The sequence below is a fragment of the Trachypithecus francoisi genome, unplaced genomic scaffold (genome assembly GCF_009764315.1).
Source record: "Trachypithecus francoisi isolate TF-2019V2 unplaced genomic scaffold, Tfra_2.0 Lachesis_group20, whole genome shotgun sequence".
Lineage (NCBI taxonomy): Eukaryota > Metazoa > Chordata > Mammalia > Primates > Cercopithecidae > Trachypithecus > Trachypithecus francoisi.
In genome coordinates, this window is record NW_022681466.1 from 55,643,326 (window position 1) to 55,657,074 (window position 13,749).

At 39.3% G+C, this 13,749-nt stretch overlaps 1 protein-coding gene across 6 annotated transcripts in view; it reads right to left on the reverse strand.

The window, feature by feature from the left end:
- The window catches only part of SSH2 (slingshot protein phosphatase 2), a 314,778-nt gene that overhangs the window by 122,160 nt on the left and 178,869 nt on the right, over positions 1 to 13,749 (reverse strand). The gene's annotated exons all lie outside the window — the stretch shown is intronic.

Genomic DNA, 13,749 nt, shown 5'->3' on the forward strand with positions numbered 1-13,749 from the left:
TCAAATAGCTCACAAACTAAAGCATTTTTCACCAGTACTTAGGTATGAAAGAGGATCTTGGTAACAAAGACAAATGAGAATCAATTTTTCTGGGTCTTCAAGTAGCTCAGATGAACTGAAAGATAGAATCGTATTTTTAAAAACTTTTATTTATCATTTCAGGAGCATTAGAAATATGAATTACTGCCGGGCACGGTGGCTCACGCCTGTAATCCCAGCACTTTGGGAGGCCAAGGCAGGCGGATCACAAGGTCAGTAGATCGAGACCATCCTGGCTAACATGGTGAAACCCCGTCTCTACTAAAAATACAAAAAAATTAGCTGGGCGTGGTGGCACACGCTTGTAGTCCCAGCTACTTGGGAGGCTGAGGCAGGAGAATGGCGTGAACCTAGGAGGCAGAGCTTGTAGTGAGCTGAGATCGTGCCACTGCACTCCAGCCTGGGCGACAGAGCAAGACTCCATCTCAAAAAAAAAAAAAAAAAAAGAAACATGAATTACTACAACTGTTGATGGGAGTGTAGACTGGTCCAGCTGGTGAGCAAACCAGCAGTCTGTATCAAAAGCCCTAGACATATGTATGTCTTTTGTCCTAGCAATCCCCGAATTGACCCTTAGGATAGAAGCAAGGTTGAAGCACAAGGATGTTCATTCATTGAGGTTTTGTTTATAACTGCAAAAAACTGGACATAATCGAAATGTTCAACAATTGGACAGAATATGAATCAGTTTAATGGAAAACAACCAGTTAAAAGGATATGAAAGAAATGCATTTGGGGACAATGGCAGGATGTTCTCAATATGCTGAAAAGAAAATAATGAGGCTGCAAAGCAGTAGACATGAAACAATCCCCTTTTTTTTTCTGAGACACTGTTTTGTTCTTGTTGCCCAGGCTGGAGTGCAGTGGCATGATCTCAGCTCACCGCAACCTCCGCCTGCCAGTTTCAAGCTATTCTCCTGCCTCAGTCTCCTGAGTAGCTGGGATTACAGGCACCTGATACCACGCCTAGCTAATTTTTGTATTTATTTTTTGTACAGACGGGGTTTCACCATGTTGGCCAGGCTGGTCTTGAATTCCTGACCTCGTGATCTGCCCGTCTAAGCTTCTAAAAGTGCTGGGATTACAGGAGTGAGCCACCATACCCGGCCGACAATCCCACTTTTCCTTCTCTTTTTTTTTTGAGATGGAGTCTTGTTCTGTTGACCAGGCTGGAGGGCAGTGGTGCGATATTGGCTCACTGCAACTTCTGCCTCCCGGGTTCAAGTGATTCTCCTGCTTCAGCCTTCCAAGTAGCTATGATTACAGGCACGTGCCACCATGCCCGACTAATTTTTTGTATTTTTAGTAGAGACAGGGTTTCACCATGTTAAACAGGATGGTCTCGATCTCCTGACCTTGTGATCCGCCCGCCTCGGCCTCCCAAAGTGCTGGGATTACAGGTGTGAGCCACCGGGCCCGGCCACTTCACTGATAAGACTAGTTCAGTTAAAAAAATAATAATAAAAAATATCACTCACCTAGGACAAGTTCGTGTGTGTGTGTGTGTGTGTGTGTGTGTGTGTGTGTGTGTGTTTTTGAGACAGGTTCTCGCTCTGTCACCCAGGCTGGAGTGCAGTGGCACAATCACTTACTGCAATGGCACAGCTTACTGAAGCCTTGACCTCCTGGGCTCAAGCAATCCTCCTGGATCAGCCTCCTGGGTAGCTAGGACCAGATGTATATGCCACCACATCCAGCTATATGTATTTTTTTAATTTAATTTTTTGTGGAGGTGAGGTCTCACTATGTTGCTGAGACTGGTCTTGAACTCTTGGGTTCAAGCAGTTCTCTGGCCTTAGTCTCCCAAAGTGCTGGTATTACAGGCATGAGCCACTCACTGTGCCTGGCCAGAAGTTCATTTTTTTTTTTTTTTTTGGGGGGACGGAGTCCCACTTTGTCACATAGTCTGGAGTGCAGTGTCAGGATCTCAGCTCACTGCAACCTCCGCCTCCTGGGTTCAAGCAATTCTCCTGCCTCAGCCTCCCAAGAAGCTAGGATTACAGGCCTGCCCACCATGCCCAGCTAATTTTTGTATTTTTTTTTAGTAGAGATGGGGTTTCACCACGTTGGCCAGGTTGGTCTTGAATTCCTGACCTCAAGTGATCCACCTACCTCAGCCTCCCAAAGTTCTGGGATTACAGGTGTGAGCTCCTGTGCCCAGCCTTTTGACTTTTTTTTTTTGAGACAGAGTCTTGCTCTGTCGCCCTGGCTGGAGTGCAGTGGCGCAATCTCGACTCATTGCAAACTCCGCCTCCCGGGTTCACGCCATTCTCCTGCCTCAGCCTCCCAAGTAGGCGGGACCACAGGCACCAGCCACCACGCCCGGCTAATATTTTGTCTTTTTAGTAGAGACGGGGTCTCACCATGTTAGCCAGGATGGTCTCGATCTCCTGACCTTGTGATCCACTCGCCTCGGCCTCCCAAAGTGCTGAGATTACAGGTGTGAGACACCGTGCCCGGCCTTCTTTTGATTTTTTGAGACAGAGTCTCACTCTGCCACCCAGGCTGGAGTTCAGTAGTACGACCTCTGCTCACTGTAACCTCTGCCTCCCAGGTTCAAGGGATTCACATGCCTCTGCCTCTCGAGTAGCTGGGATTACAGGCATGTCCCACCACGCTGAACTAATTTTTGTATTTTTAGTAGAGGCAAGATTTCACTATGTTGGCCAGGATGGGCTTGAACTCCTGGCCTCAAGCAATCAAAAGTACTGGTATTATAGGCGTGAGTCACCACGCACAGCACAGAAGTTCATTTTTAAGCTGAGTTCATTATCAGCTTTACTGTATTTAATGGTAGACGGTTTTTTTTTAAACGCCTAGGGGATTCTCCATTTGGAAATTTATCCTAAAGTTATTTATAAGATTGTCATAAAGAGCACTGACATTCAATATTTATTTGTTGATTTTGATTCTAATTGAGGAAGATACTAGATTTGTTTTTTTTTTTAAGCATAACAAACTTTTTCATTATGATACTATCATTTTCTGACAAACGGGGCATATGGCCTTACTGAGAATTTCTCCAAGCATCTGAAGTAGCAACAAAACAGGCAGAGAAAATTCCAGTAGCATGGGCATAGTAGACTACGATAACCGGGACTGACTATGGGAGAGCTACAGGGGTGAATAAGCCCCGGCACATTAATAACCAGGAATAATGCATGTTCTTAAGAAACATACTCAAACACTTCCGGGGGAAGCAATAAAAAAAGTATGATTAAACCAACAGTTTTTCATCTTTACATCAGAGATAACTAGCCAGTCTACTACATTATTCAGTTTTTAATTTTGAAAAAAAATTATACTGGGTTTAAATTCATTTGGTTAGAATCACTAAATGTTATGAAATATGCAATTTATCTAGTTTCAGTATGTCATTTTTCTTGGCATAGGCATTATTAGGGCATAATCTCTAAATTTTTAGCAGCTGCAGTATCTCTTTTTTGACTCAATATCATTAAATTATCATTTGGGCTTAGTGTAACATGGCATTTATATAGTTTTTGGTCTTTACTGATTAATGTATAATCACAGGCTTACTATTTGTATGGAAGATTCTTGTATCCACTAGGGTGATTTTCATGTATATTTGACTTAGAAACTAAAGAGTTGTACATTGCTTATACAGAACACTAAATATATTAAGCCATTAATTGGCAACTAGGCCATTAAACTAGTAACCAAGCCAATAATAACAAGGAAAAACAGCAATCAGCACACCCTTCCCCTTATAGCTCACTCCATTGTAAATATTATAAGCCCTCTCTGTCATGGGAATAACCCTGCCTACCACGTGATGCTGATGTAATAATAATATCTAAAGCTAAGCACCTGGAGGAAGAAGAGAAAGAAGTTTTGCTTTGGATTACTTAAATGTGCTTTTTTTTTTTTTTTTTTAAATAAACAAACCATAAAGCCACTAGCAGATAGTTTAATGATTTCTGTTCTTGTGTGCCTGTGGGGATTTCACATTGTGCTCACAGTCACTGGTACTGATTCAATAACAATGGCCTTGCAAAACTGGCAACCTCCCTAAATAAACTATGTAAAATCTGCAAACACTGGTTACTGTGCTGTGTGCCTAGTAGATACTCTGGATGCTCTGCCCATATGATATACCCAAAGTATGCTCAAAGTAATTTTCTTTTCTTTTTCTTTTTTTTGAAACAGTCTTTTTCTGTCACCCAGGCTGGAGTGCAGTGGCAGGATCTCAACTCACTGCAACTTCTGCCTCCCAGGTTCAAGCGATTCTCATGCCTCAGCCTCCTGAGTAGCTGGGATTACAGGTGCTGTCACCACACCCGGCTAATTTTTGTATTTTTAGTAGAGAAGGTGTTTCACCATGTTGGCCAGGCTGCTCTTGAACTCCTGACCTCATGTGATCTGCCTGCCTCGGCCTCTGAAAGTGCTGGGATTACAGGCGTGAGCCACCGCACCCAGCTACAATGATACCCTTCTGTTCTCTGAATTTCTAAAGCACAAATTGTACTGTTCATCTGACACTTAGCAGGCAATAAATTGAGCTCTTATTTATCCTTTCATTGCCATCTTATTTCCTCAACAAACTGAGTTTGTGAGGAAACTCACTGCAGGAACGATGTCTTGTATTTCTTTAATCTCTTACTTCTTACACAGAATAGATGCAATTTAGCATAATGATGGAAATGACACAATGTTTACCATCATGCTAGGTGTCACTCTATTTCTCCTATAATTTGGCTCAGATCAAAAGGGTAAAATAAGCAAAAATTTAAGCTACCATTTGCTTCACAAATATCATATTTAATCCTCACAGGTATTATAAGTTCCATTTTACTGATGAGGAAACTAAGATTTAGGGTGGTTATAAAATATGTTCAAAGTCACACAGATAATAAATGATGAACTCTGGAACTCAGGTCTGTTTTATTTTAAACACTACACTATTACTATTAGGTACAATAACAAATGGCAAGTAGTTATTCTGAATATGTGACCCAAGAAATCTTTTAAGAGTTTTTAAAGAGAGTGTTTAAGGAACAGGATACTTTAAGAATTAAGGGTGAGATTTTATTGAGGAGGGAAAGGCATCACAGAGGTAGGATTAACACTATGATAGATATCAAGTCTGGTCAAAGGAACTTCAAAGAGATTCAGTTTTATTTGTTTGAATCCATTTATTTCACTCAGCTCTTAGGAAGAAAGATTTACATTGAGAATTCACACCCCACCACAGAAACCCTAACTTCTCAAACTAAAGCTCCCCCTAAAAATAGAGATGAGGCCAGGCACGGTGGCTCATGCCTGTAATCCTAGCACTTTGGGAGGCTGAGGCAGGCGTATCACCTGAGGTCAGGAGTTCAATACCAGCTTTACCAACATAGCAAAACTCCGTCTCTACTAAAAAAAAAAAAAAAACAAAAATTAGCCGGGCCTGGTGGTGGGCACCTGTAATCCCAGCTACTAGGGAGGCTGAGGCAGGAGAATCCCTTGAACCTGGGAGGCAGAGGTTGCAGTGAGCTGAGATTATACCACTGCACTCTAGCCTGGGCAACAGAGCGAGACTCCGTCTCAAAAAAAAAAAGAGATGATACAATTACGGGAAATTAAAATGTTTGATGTCCATGAGAACTGTGCATATTAACATTAAGAGAAAGAGTAACTTAAAGGGACATGGGACAGAGGACAGTCCGGAAGAAATGGCATCTCTCAAGAGCTCTGTTGTAAGTCGTATTTATTTAAAATCAGAGAAAAAAAACTCTCATTCAATTTAGCCCTCATGGAGACTAACTGGTTTTTATGACACAAAATTCAGAGAACAGCAGAGACAAAAATGCACTGATAAGATGCTGAGCTCATAAACCTGACTAGCTTTTTGCTGGGGAGATGAAGTATGCTTACAGTTTTGCTTAAGTTGCAAACAGATAAAGCCATATGCAGCATAAACTTTTACACAGTCACCACAGAAGACAAGCAATATAAAGTCCACAATTAGAATGCTCAGGAGTTGAAACATCCTGTTATGGATCATGAATATCCATGTAAATTTTGATGGATAAATATTAAGTACAGATGATAAAAGTAACAACCATAACTGGAATTTTTATTGTTCTTTCTTGTGAATAATTATCTCACGTGATATCCAAAATGTCCTGAAATGAGGCAGATACCATCCTCAAACAAACATATACAACAATTTAAATAGTTTAGTTTATTACCAAAAAAAAAAAATCAAATAATTCTATTTCTTCTACCCCGGAAGCCTAAACTTTTTAAGAAAGCTTATAATTGGCTAATACTGAGGCTTCTCTTTATTTAGGAGTGATTCAAACCTCTGGATTTTGTTGCTTTACCAACTGTAACTAAGCCAAATCCCTCGAATTACTAAAAGAAGGGTCATACCCCTCTAAAAATAGATTAATGCAGAAAACACAAGTTGTTAAATTCACACAACATGCAAAAAAGGTGAGCCCAAATTTGCCCTTTGGTGTGCAACAATAACAATCTATTTATAAATTATTGGCTGCATTCTTTCCAAATTACAGGAACACCTAAAAAGGCCTTGATGTTCTTAGCATATTTCTTTAAGGTAAACTTAATTATGTTAGTTATACAGCAGTCATTCTGTATCATTCAACAATGCAAAGCTAACTCTAACCCTAACTAAAAATAGGATACTGATTTTTTCTTTCACTTTAGAAATTGAAAAAGTATGTGAAAGATTCAGAAATTGTGTGATAACATCTACATCACTGTTCTTTAGCCCCAAGGCAGTTTAACATATGGTAGATTAATAGGACTCACATTTACTGGAAGGACCCAAGAAGAGATGTGAGCAAATACAGCAGTCTGAGCCTCTCTTATTCCCAGACCCAACAGGTCTTGGAAACAGAGACTGACAATATCTCTAGTTATTTGGCTTTGGGCAGTGTTTATCAGTGTTAAGTCTAGAGATATTTCCCAATTTCAGGAGTAAATACAGGTGAGCACAAAGGCAAATAGCAGTAATTTAGAAAAAAAGAAATCCATTCTAGACTTATAAAAAAGAAATCTTGACTTGAGCATATCACTACCTCATCATTCCTGTTCATCTTCATCGTACAGATTTATTTTACAGTTAACTTGGCTAAGTATGATTCCAAGAAGGCCAAAGAAGAGAGCTCTGTTTTTATAACCCTCAGTTATAGGCTAATTACTGCTCTACTAATTTTTAAACAATCACAAGTGTGGATAAAGCCACAGAAAGTTACCACAATAATAAAAACACAAATGCATCTTTATACTTTGACAGGGGATCATTAACTGTTCCTTCACATTTGAAGGCCATAACACCCAGAAGATTCACTAGATGTAAACCAGTTTGATCAGTTTCTTTAAAATATTCAATTTTAAGGCTATATTCTCTAAGGATCAAAAATAACCACAAAAAGTCATTATTAATTTAAAATCAAAGAGGCATGTCATACCTCTCTTAAATATTAATATTAATATTAGTCTCTTTATCCATGAAAAAGAGAAAAAAAAGCCCTTAAACTATAAATGAATGCCTGGTTTCAATTACTCAATTTTCAATTATTCAGTTATGTTTGTCCATTTCTGTAGAAGACAAGATCTAGATTTTAAGAGCCTCACAGATGATAATTATATTTATTCAATGAGAACACGGAAATTTAAAAATGTGAATGGTAAAAAAAAATTCCTAAAATAAAAACACTTGGAATAAAACTTCTTGGTTCCAAGCTTTAAAATACAGATAATCCTACTACAGAGCTGTTTCAGAGCACAGAAAAAAATGAAAAACTACCTAAATTATTCTGTAAATCAGACATAAGCTGGACGAAGACAGCATCAAAGATTCAACAAATATTTAGATCCCTAAATGCAAAAACTTTAAACATTTGTAAACCAAGCCTAGCAATATGTTAAATGAATAATGCAAAAAGGGTGTAGTTTAGTTATGTAAGGATGATTCAATCTCAATAATTCAATGTGTCATTGCATTACTAGTAAAGGAGAAAATATTATACCATAGATATAAAAAAGCAGTCAATAAAATTCAATAACTATACCTCACTGAAAAATTAGCAATAGTAATATTGCAATAGAAATATTGCAAATTAGCAATAGTAAGAAATGCCCTCAGCTGAAGCCTTCTTTTCACACAAGCCCACTAGTATCACACTATTTAACATTAGAAGGCCTAGCCAAAGCAATGAGAGTTATAAATACAGTCATGCGTCACTTAATGACAGGAATATATTCTGAGAAATTCATCACTAGGCAAGTTTATCATTGTGCGAACATCATAGAGTACACTTACACAAACCTATATGGTACTGCCTACTACACACCTTGGCTATATGGGATAACCATATAGGTGACAAACCTGTACAGCATGTTACTATACTGAATTCTGTAGGCAACTATAACATAATGTTAAGTATTTGTATCTCTAAACATATCTACGCATAGAAAAGGCACAGTAAACAGTAAAAATGTGGTATAAAAGATAAAAAATGGTACACCTGTAAGGGGCACTTACCATCAGTGGAGTTTGCAGGACTGGAAGTTGCTCGGGGTGTCAGTGAGTGAGTGGTGAGTGAATGTGAAGACCTAGGACACGACTGTTATTACTGTGGACTTTATAAACACTTAGGCTACACTAAATTTATTTTAAAAACTTATTTTTTCTTGTTTGTTTTTTGAGATGGAGTCTTGCTCTGTTGCCCAGGCTGGAGTGCAGTGGCGTGATCTCGGCTCACTGCAACCTCTGCCTCCCAGGCTCTAGAGATTCTCCTGCCTCAGCCTCCTGAATAGCTGGGATTACAGGTGCCTGCCACCATACCCGATTGATTTTTTAATTTTTAGTAGAGCCAAGGTTTCACCACGTTGACCAGGCTAGTCTCAAACTCCTGACCTCAAGTAATCTGCTCACCTCAGCCTCCCAAAGTGCTGGGATTATAGGTGTTAAGCCATTGCACCCAGCCAAGCTTTCTCTTTTTTCAATAAGTTAACTTTATCTTACAGTAACTCTTTTACTTTATAAATGTTTTAATTATTTTAACTTTTTGGCTCTTTTCTAATAATACTTAACTCAAAACACAGAAAAATCAGCCGGGAGTGGTGGCTCATGCCTGTAATCCCAGCACTTTGGGAGGCCGAGGCGGGCGGATCACTTGAGGTCAGGAGTTCGAGATCAGCCTGGCCAACATGGCGAAACTCCATCTCTACTAAAATACACACAAATTAGCCCGGCATGGTGGCACGCACCTGTAATCCCAGCTACTCGGAAGGCTGAGGCAGGAGAATCACTTGAACGCAGGAGACAGAAGTTGCAGTGAGCCAAGATCATGCCACTGCACTCCAGCATGGGCAACTGAGTGAGACTCTGTCTCAAATAAATAAATAAATAAATAAATAAAAATAAAACAACAGAAAAATTGTATAAATGTACAAAAATATTTTCTTTCTTTATATCCACCTCCTCCTTCTTCTTGTAAGAGACAAGGTCTCCTCCGTTGCCCAGGCTTCAGTGGCACAATCATAGCTCACTGCAGCCTCAAACTCCTGGGTTCAAGTGATCCTCCTGCCTCAGCCTCCAGAGTAGCTGGGATTATAGGCACAAGCTACTGTACATGGCTATATCCTTATTCCATAAGCTTTTCTATTTTTAAAATATATTTTTTTGGCCGGGCTTGGTGGCTCATGCCTGCAATCCCAGCACTTCGGGGGGCTGAGGTGGGCAGATCACGAGGTCAAGAGATCGAGACCATCCTGGTCAACACGGTGAAACCCCATCTACCAAAAATACAGCAACAAAAAAAGTATTTTTTTATTTTTATTTTTTATTTTTATTTTTTTTTGAGACAGAGTCTTGCTCTGTCGCCCAGGCTGGAGTGCAGTGGCTGGATCTCAGCTCACTGCAAGCTCCGCCTGCCGGGTTCCATTCTCCTGCCTCAGCCTCCCAACTAGCTGGGACTACAGGCGCCCGCCACCTCACCCGGCTAGTTTTTTTGTATTTTGTTTTAGTAGAGACGGGGTTTCACCAGGTTAGCCAGGATGGTCTCGATCTCCTGACCTCGTGATCCGCCCGTCTCGGCCTCCCAAAGTGCTGGGATTACAGGCTTGAGCCACCGCACCCGGCCTTTTTTTTTACTCTTGAAACTTTTTTGTTAAAGACACAAACACACACACTAGCTTAGGCCTAAAGAGCCAGGATCACCAAGATCATTGTTTTCCATCTCTGTATCTTGCCACACTAGAAGGTCTTCAAGGACAATAACATATATGGAGCTGTCAACTCCTATGATAACAATGCCTTCTTTTAGAATACCTCCTGAAGGACCTGCCTGAGGCAGCTTTACAGTTAACTATTCTCTTCTAAGTAGAAAGAAAGTACAGCGTAGGCTGGGCACGGTGGCTCACACCTATAGTCCCAGCACTTTGGGAGGCCGAAGCGGGTGGATCACCTGAGGTCAGGAGTTCAAGACCAGCCTGATCAACATAGTGAAACCCCATCTCTACTAAAAATACAAAAGTAGCTGGGCATGGTGGTGCATGTCTGTAATTCCAGCTACTCGGGAGGCTGAGGCAAGAGAATCGCTTGAACTCAGGAAATGGAGGTTGCAGTGAGCTGAGATTGTGCCATTGCAATGCAGCCTGAGCAACAAGAGTGAAACTCTGTCTCAAAAAAAAAAAAGAGAGTACACGCTATAATAATAAAATGTTCAATACAGTAAATACATAAACCAGCAACATAGTCGCTTATTATCAAGTATTATGTACTGTACATAACTGTATGTGCTATATTTTTATACAATGCAGGTTTGTTTGCACCAACATCACCACAAACACATGAGTAATATATTATGCTATGACATTATGACAGCTACAGTCACTAGGTGATTTTTCATCTCCATTATAATCTTATGGGACCACTGCTGTATATGGTCTGTCATTGACCAAAATGTTGTTAAGTGGTGCATAACTGCACTCAGAGAGACAAAACGCATTTATAGATAATATAATCGTCCATGAAGAAAAGTCAAGAAAATCAAGTAAAAACATATACTAGATATTAGAACCAAGTAAGAGTTTTAGCAAGATGGTCTGATACAAAAGCAAATATCAAAAGTGATAGTTTTATGACTCACCTGCTGTAACTAATTAGAAAATGTCATGGGAAAGTAGAGCTCATTCACAAGAGCAACAAAAACCTTATAAAATGCCCATGAATATATCTAATAAGAAATGTGTAATTACCGTAAGGAAAACTGTACAATTTAAATGAACATTTAAAAAACAGTGAATAATAGACCCACACATCACATTCTTCATTGGGCAGGCTCATTTTGTAAAACTGTTAATTTTCTCCAAAATTAATTCAGAAAAATTTCAATCAAAATCCTAGTACAATTTTTAAAAGTGAAAAATTGATAAGCTGATTCTAAGATTTATCTGGAAAATGAAATAAACAAAAATAGGACACTGAAAAATACTAACAAGGAGGTAAAGCACTGGCATACATTTGTCCACTAAATCTATAATAAGTAAAATGAGTACTGGTGTATGAACAGAAAAACATGAACAGAACTTAAGAGTATAGAAGTATACTCCAAGCATCTGTAAGAATTTAATATATATGTAGCATTTCAAATTAGTGAAGTAAGAATGTATTAAATAATGGTATTAGAATAACTATCCAATTGGAAAAAAATGGTTAAGCTAGATTCTTCCCTCACACTATAAATAAAAATAAATTCCAGATGTTTTAAAGAGTTAAATATTTAAAAATGTAGACATGCTAGAACAAATATAAAATAATACTTTGATAATCCTGAGGATGAATGGTAAGAGGTTTTTAAAAAGCAAGATGCAAAATCTTGAAATCATAAGATAAAATACAACAAATTTGACTATATAAAAACGTAAAACTTTTATATGGGATGCAAAGTTAAAAGGCAAACAATAGGCTAGGAGAAAGTATGCTTGCCACATACTCAGAATATATAGAGAACATAAAAAAGAAAAAGGCCAAATATCAATAGAAAAATGGTCAGAAGCACAAACATTCAAATCACAGAAAAATCACATAAAAAGATGCTAAACCTCCATAGTAATAAGGGGAATTCTAAATAGAGAGGTATTTAGGAGCAGGGATTCAGGGACTCTGGAGTCAGACTGCCTGTGTTTGCATCCTGGCTGGATAATCTCAGACAAGTTAACCTCTCTGTTCTTCTCTTCTGTAATTGAGGATAATATCTAACTCATAAAGTTGTTAAGAAGAGACAATGAAATAATACATCCACTGCTCAAAACAGTGTCTCTTACATAATAAATGCTCAGTAAAAATTATCTGCCTTTTTTTTTTTGTGTGGACAGAGTCTTGCTCAGTCACCTGGGCTGGAGTGCAACAGCATGATCTTGGCTCACTGCAACCTCCGCCTCCTGGGTTCATGTGATTTTCCCTCCTCAGCCTCCCGAGTAGGTGGGATTACAGGCACCCACCATCATGCCCAGCTAATTTTTGTATTTTTGTAGAGATGGGGTTTCACCATGTTGTCCAGGCTGGTCTCGAACTCCTGAACTCAGGTGATCCCCCCCCCCCGCCACCTCAGCCTCCCAAAGTGCTGGGATTACAGGCGTGAGCCACCGCGCCCAGATTATCTGCTATTAATATTAATATTATTGGGGTCGGTGAAGATATAGGGAAAGATATGTTTACATACTGCTGGTTAAGAGCAAATCGGTAAAGCCTTTTTAGAAAGCAATTTGGCAATGTGTATCAAATTTTTAACATATACACAACATTAGGTCCAGAAATTCCACTGCTAGAAATTTATCTAAAGAAATGTTTACATAAGTATACAAAGATGTGTGTATCAGAACTGTGAGTGCAGCACTATAGGAGCTCTGGATGCAGAGACAAGAAACGCTGGTTCTAGTTTCAGTTCTACCATCAAGCCATGTAGCCTTGTGCAAATCACTTCAGCATTTTGATTCTCTAGTTTGTTATGCTATAAAATGTGGATGATGACTTGCCCAATCTGCCTCAGAGGAATACTTTAATTAAGTCAGGGTCCTTAGGCCATCATCATCAGCATCATCTACGAACTTGTTAGAAATGCAAATTCTCCAGTCACACCCTATACTTACAGAATCGGAAACTCTGGGGACTGCGGGTAGCAATTTGTGTTTTAACCAGCCCTCCAGGTGATTCTGATGCAAGCTTAAGTCTGGAGATGAGTTCACGTGAAAACCCTTGTACAACTACAAAATGGAACTGAAAGAGCATTACTACTATTACCAACACAAAAAATAAGACTTTCTACCTTTTGATTTCATGAAAAGGCACATTTTGGATGAACATCCAATATGCTCCTCTACTGTTGAGGCTGAGCCTTAGAAAGCACTGATATGCTTCTGGGAAGTCAAGTTCGTATATGAACCAAGTAAATAAAAATATTTTAGGTCAAGTATAAAAAGCTTAAGGTAACCTCATTAGCAAATCAAGCAATGTTTCAGTGCCTTAGCTTCAAGACAAGATTTTTTTGATCAGAGGTTTTCATAATGGGAATATTTTATTTTATTTAGTTTTATTTATCTAATTTTGAGACAGGGTTTTGCTCTGTTGCCCAGGCTGGAGTGCAGTGGCACTATCTCGGCTCACTGCAACCTCTGCCTCTCTCGTTCACACCATCCTCCCACCTCAGCCTCCCAAGTAGCTGGGAC